This window comes from Hyla sarda, chromosome 12 (genome assembly GCF_029499605.1).
Source record: "Hyla sarda isolate aHylSar1 chromosome 12, aHylSar1.hap1, whole genome shotgun sequence".
NCBI classification, from domain to species: domain Eukaryota; kingdom Metazoa; phylum Chordata; class Amphibia; order Anura; family Hylidae; genus Hyla; species Hyla sarda.
In genome coordinates, this window is record NC_079200.1 from 14,737,751 (window position 1) to 14,743,692 (window position 5,942).

The window sequence follows — 5,942 nt, forward strand, 5'->3', positions numbered from 1 at the left end:
CAAAAATGCATCCAGACCCCTTTTAAATTCTTTTACAGAGTTCACCATGACCACCTCCTCAGGCAGAGAATTCCACAGTCTCACTGCTCTTACAGTAAAGAACCCCCGTCTGTGCTGGTGTAGAAACCTTCTTTCCTCTAGACGTAGAGGATGCCCCCTTGTTATATACAGTCCTGGGTATAAATAGATCAGGGAGAGATCTCTGTACTGTCCCCTGATATATTTATACAAAGTTATTAGGTCGCCCCTTCTTTTTTCTAAGCGAAATAACCCTAATTCTGATAATCTTTCTGGGTACTGTAGTCCTCCCATTCCCCGTATTACTCTGGTTGCCCGTCTTTGAACCCTCTCCAACTCCACTATATCTTTCTTGTACACTGGTGTCCAGTACTGTACACAGTATTCCATGTGTGCTCTGACCAGTACTGTACACAGTATTCTATTTGTGGTCTGACCAGTACTGTACACAGTATTCCATGTGTGGTCTGACCAGTACTGTACACAGTATTCTATGTGTGGTCTGACCAGTACTGTACACAGTATTCTATGTGTGGTCTGAACAGTACCAGTACTGTACACAGTATTCTATGTGTGGTCTGACCAGTACTGTACACAGTATTCTATGTGTGGTCTGACCAGTACTGTACACAGTATTCTATGTGTGTTCTGACCAGTACTGTACACAGTATTCCATGTGTGGTCTGACCAGTACTGTACACAGTATGCCATGTGTGGTCTGACCAATACTGTACACAGTATTCTATATGTGGTCTGACCAGTACTGTACACAGTATTCTATGTGTGGTCTGACCAGTACTGTACACAGTATTCCATGTGTGGTCTGACCAGTACTGTACACAGTATTCTATGTGTGGTCTGACCAGTACTGTACACAGTATTCCAAGTGTGGTCTGACCAGTACTGTACACAGTATTCTGTGTGGTCTGACTAGTGATTTGTACAGCGGTAGAATTATTTCCTTGTCGTGGGCATCTATGCCCCTATTGATGCACCCCATGATTTTATTTCCCTTGGCAGCAGCTGCCCGACACTGGTCACTACAGCTAAATTTACTGTTAACTAAGACTCCCAAGTCCTTTTCCATGTCAGTCGTCCCAAGTGTTCTGTCATTTAATACATAATCCCAGCCCGGATTCTTCCTCCCCATGTGCATTACCTTACATTTATCAGTGTTGAACCTCATCTGCCACTTCCCAGCCCAAACCTCCAACCTATCCAGATTGATTCTTTCATTTTTGAAAAGACCTCTGAAAAATGAAAGAAGAAATCTGATTGGTTGATATGGGCAACTGGGCAACTTTGGAGAGCTTTTGATAAATCTACCCTAGAGATGGGGAAATTTTTCAAAAATTCGATTCGCTGAATTATTCCAAAAAAATTTGGTTTGATCCGAATATATTTGCGATGTATTGCTATTAAAAACGGCTATTTCCTAGCTACAGAGAGCCTCCATAGGGGTGTAGAACACCTTGCATTGCTGTAACACATATAGGGAGTGTGCTGGGTTAGTGAAATAATACTGTTATTCAGTATGACATGCAGATCAGAGGCGTCGTCGCTATTAGAATCACTGCCGCAGAGCGGCACAATGACAGAGCCTGGATGTGGCAGCAGGGTCGGGAGACCATATGGCGTCACAATTGAAGAGATTAAAGAGATTTTTGAGATGTCAATTGAAGAGTTTAAAGAGATTAACAAGTTTAATGTGCCACCAGCAGCAGGAGATCATATGGCGGCACAATGACACAGTCTGGAGGTGGCGGCAGCCCATGTAGGCCAAAGAGCAGCACAATGACAGAGTAGTGTATCAGTTTGTCCTTCCTCCCAGGCAACCTGCAACTCTCTTCTCCTGATGATGATGAAGCCCTTTCTGTACCCGGCTCCCAAGTGCGATCGGCTTCATCATCATCAAGTTGTGTCTGCACGTCACTGATGTCCTCCTCAAGTTCCTTAACAAGTGTCTGCTTCAGGAGCCTGAACGCTCGCAACACAACCTCCCACGTCACTCTCCTCATTACTACTTGCCCGCCTAGCGGAGGAAGCAGCGGATGTCTCCACCACTTCTTGGCTGGGCAGTAGCTGCTGACTGTCCTCTAGGTGATTGTCCTCGCTGTGTAGTGGAGCTGAACCCACAGCATACAATACTTCTCTGTGTGAGGGAACAAAATAGGACAGAGGCAGTTGGAGGACAGGGACTGCTCCTGGGCCATGCCAACTGAGGGTTGTGTCTGAGGAACCCACCGACTGTTGACTGGGGATGTCAGATGTCACTTGGGATGAAGTGGATGACCATGATAACCAATTGATGATGGCAGATGGGTTGCTGGTCGAGACACGACCCCTAGCTGACACCAGAAGCTCAGACCTCTCGCTGGGACTCCTGCTGCCACGCGCTCCGACTCTGCTGTGACCTCTGCCTGATAAATTTAGGTCTCTGCCACTCCTCTGTGCATGGCCTGGCACTACTCAGCCTTACATACTTGTAGAACAGTGGTGTGCGTATATATTTTACTTTTTTATAGAGCAATACACCCCTATTTGGCTGCAACAGAAACTTGCGGAACACTCAATGGGGGAGATTTATAAAAACCTGCCCAGAGGAAAAGTTGCTGAGTTGCCCATAGCAACCAATCAGATCGCTTCTTTCACTTTTAACAAGGCCTCTGCAAAATGAAAGAAGCGATCTGATAGGTTGCTATGGGCAACTGGGCAACTTTTCCTCTGGACAGTTTTTGATGTGTGAATATTTATCCCTGATTTTACACTAACAGGCCACTATATGCTTGAAACAGAAAACATGTACAACTGCGGAGTGCGTATGCTCTCTCAGGATAATGTCTGGGAAATGCCCGTCTTCGGCAATGGCTGCCGAATATATAGGGCTGCTGATAGGCTGCATGCCGCCATGTGATTCAGGGTGATCCCACCTTCCCAAACTTCCTTGCCCCATGTCCTCACACGTGTAGCCGCCATTTTAGCCCCCCGGCCCGCACAAAATGTAGCGAGGAAATTCAGATTAGTTCAGAATAAAATTTTTCATGAAATTCTATAACTACTAATTCTATAACTCCCTCAACAAAAGTCTATGGGAAGGGGGCGCGACCGCTGTCACGCCCCCTTCCCATAAACTTTGGTAGAGGGGGCGGGCGTGACGTCACGAGGGGGCGGGCGAGACGTCACGAGGGGCCGGCGAGACGTCACGACGGCCGCGAACACAGAAGCCCGCACACAGCGTTCGGAGTAATGAAATTCCGGACGCTGTGAGCGGAGCTCCGAAAATGAGGGCAGCGCACAACCCCTTTAAGGGGTTAAAGGTAAGGAGGAAAAAACTAAAGTGCAAAAACGGAAAAACCCTGAGTCCTTAAGGGGTTGAACAGATTTGTAAATTACTTCTTTTAAAAAATCTTAATCCTTCCAGTACTTATCAGCTGCTGAATGCTCCAGAGGAAGTTGTGTAGTTCTTCCCAGTCTAACCACAGTGCTCTCTGCTGACACCTCTGTCCATGTCAAGAACTGGCCAGAGCAGGAGAGGTTTGTTATGGGGATTTACTGCTGCTCTGGACAGATCCTGACACTGACAGAGGTGTCAGCAGAGAGCACTGTGTGGTGACCCACGGTGTATGGCGGGACCACTGGGTGTATTAGTCAAGGTGGTGGGGCCAGATGGTATTAACCCCTGGGGCAAGATGTTGCTAACCCCTAGTGTTCGTGACGCCTGGATGTGGTTGTTTGATGTAAGTTACTGCCGACAACCAACCCAGAAACGGCATTCATTAAATGAGGGTCCAAAGCAGGGTTTTGATGCAACTGGAACTTTACTGAAGAAGGCAGAAAACAGTCTTTACAGATAGACAACTTCCACAGAGGTGACCGGGACACAGAGAACCTCTCAGGCTTGGACTTGTAGTGGTAATAATGATGATGGAGGCCACTGTACTACTGTTATGACTTTTGCAGGGACAGTAGAGACTTGTAGATGTGGTGCCTTGGGGGGGTGTATGGCAGTTGGGGTGTTGCTATGTGGTATATCAAGGGTGTAATTAACTCTTGTCAGTCGTGACGCCAGTGTGATGCTTGGCGTATTGCCACCCTTCCCAAGAGCGATAGGGAGTTGAAGAATAAATGCAATGTCCCCAACCAGGAGCTTTGCTGAAAACTGTTGGAAACTTTACTGAGTATTTTCTGTAACAGGGATAACAGGAACAGTCCATATAACAGAGTCTATGTACAGCTTAAGAAAGTGAAGACTGACATGTGGTTGGGACTTTGTAAGTTCTTTTAGCTTAGGAGGATTGGTAAGCATAGATCCGCTGGATTTAGGGGTTTGTTTAGGTCCAGTGATCCTGCTAGCATTAGCGGGAAGTTGTAAGAACTCACTGTTTAGTTTCAGGCCGAGGCCGGCAGGCCTTGGCCCAGTAGATGTCGTTGTAAGTTGCGCAGATCTTGCCTCTTCAACGATCCGGAACCCAAGAGAGAGACTATTGGCTGCAGCTCCCTTATATGGGCAGGGGCTGGCCGTTTTAGGATTGGTCCATACCATCTGTCAGCTTTACAAAGTGTAATGGGTAATCCCATGACCCATGAACCTCCAGAGGTCCTTTTACCTACCATAGAGTACTAACCCGAGTCACATGACCTAAGGCCCTGCGACGCTATGAAGGTAAGCATACATATAATATACAGCATTTACATGTAATTTAACAGAATATTAACTATCTGAGAGGTGACTAAGGGATGACTAGGGAAGCCGACCCCCACAGTTCCTAGGGACTCTGCCTTTGGGGACCCCCAACCAAGGTACAGTATGCAATACGGTACCGGGACACCACATAGACATAGAAGACTTACAGATTAGATGTGGCTGCAGACTTGTAGGCTTTGGCCTAGCTGGACTGGACTGGACTTGTACAGGACTTGTGCTTTACTGTCCAGGAACAGAAGAGACCCAGTGTGGAGACAGATATATCAGGGCTGGACTAAAGCCCATTGGTAGCTGGTTGCCTGTGGTTACCTGTGCCTCTGGGTATATCATGTGATCACATCTCACATGACCATATCACATGACCTTAGGAAGGTCCTATACAGTTTAAACATCCTAATAACCTTTGTACATAGTTTATATTCACTGTACAATACTTATCATAAATGTACATGAGTAATATAAAATAGAAATCATAATAATGACCTAGGGGCACCCTGCAGGAGAGCCCTGTGGACTTGAGGGACTCTACCTGAGGGGACTTTAGGAACTGTACAGAACCACGTTCTGTTCTGGACACGACAACTGTGATCAGACTGGAAAGAACTACCCAACTTCTTCTGAAACATACAGCAGCTGATAAGTACTGGAAGGATTAAAGGGGCATTCCGGGCAAAAATATTTCATCCCCTATCGAAAGGATAGGGGATAAGGTGTCTGATCGTGGGGGGCCCGTTACTGAGACTCCCCGTGATCTCCCTGCAGCACTTGCATTCTATGCGGGGCTGCGTCTCTAGTTTCGGAAACCTCCGGGTTTCCGGGACTGGGGACGTGGCCTCACGCCATGCCCCCTCCATTCATGTCTATGGGAGGGGGCGCGATGGCCGTCACGCCCCCTCCCATAGACATGAATGGAGGGGGCGTGGCGTGACGTCACATCCCCATTCCCAGAAACCTGGAGGTTTCCGAAACTGCAGATTCACCACCCGCATAGAATGCAAGTGCTGCAGGGAGATCACGGGGAGTCTCAGTAACGGGCCCCCCACGATCAGACACCTTATCCCCTATCCTTTGGATAGGGGATGAAATATTTTTGCCCGGAATACCCCTTTAAGATTTTTTTATGTATTTAATTTACAAATCTGTATAACTTTCTGGAACTATATGATTTGGGGAAAAAAATATAATGCTTTCCACCGGAGAACCCCTTTAAAGGCATTTT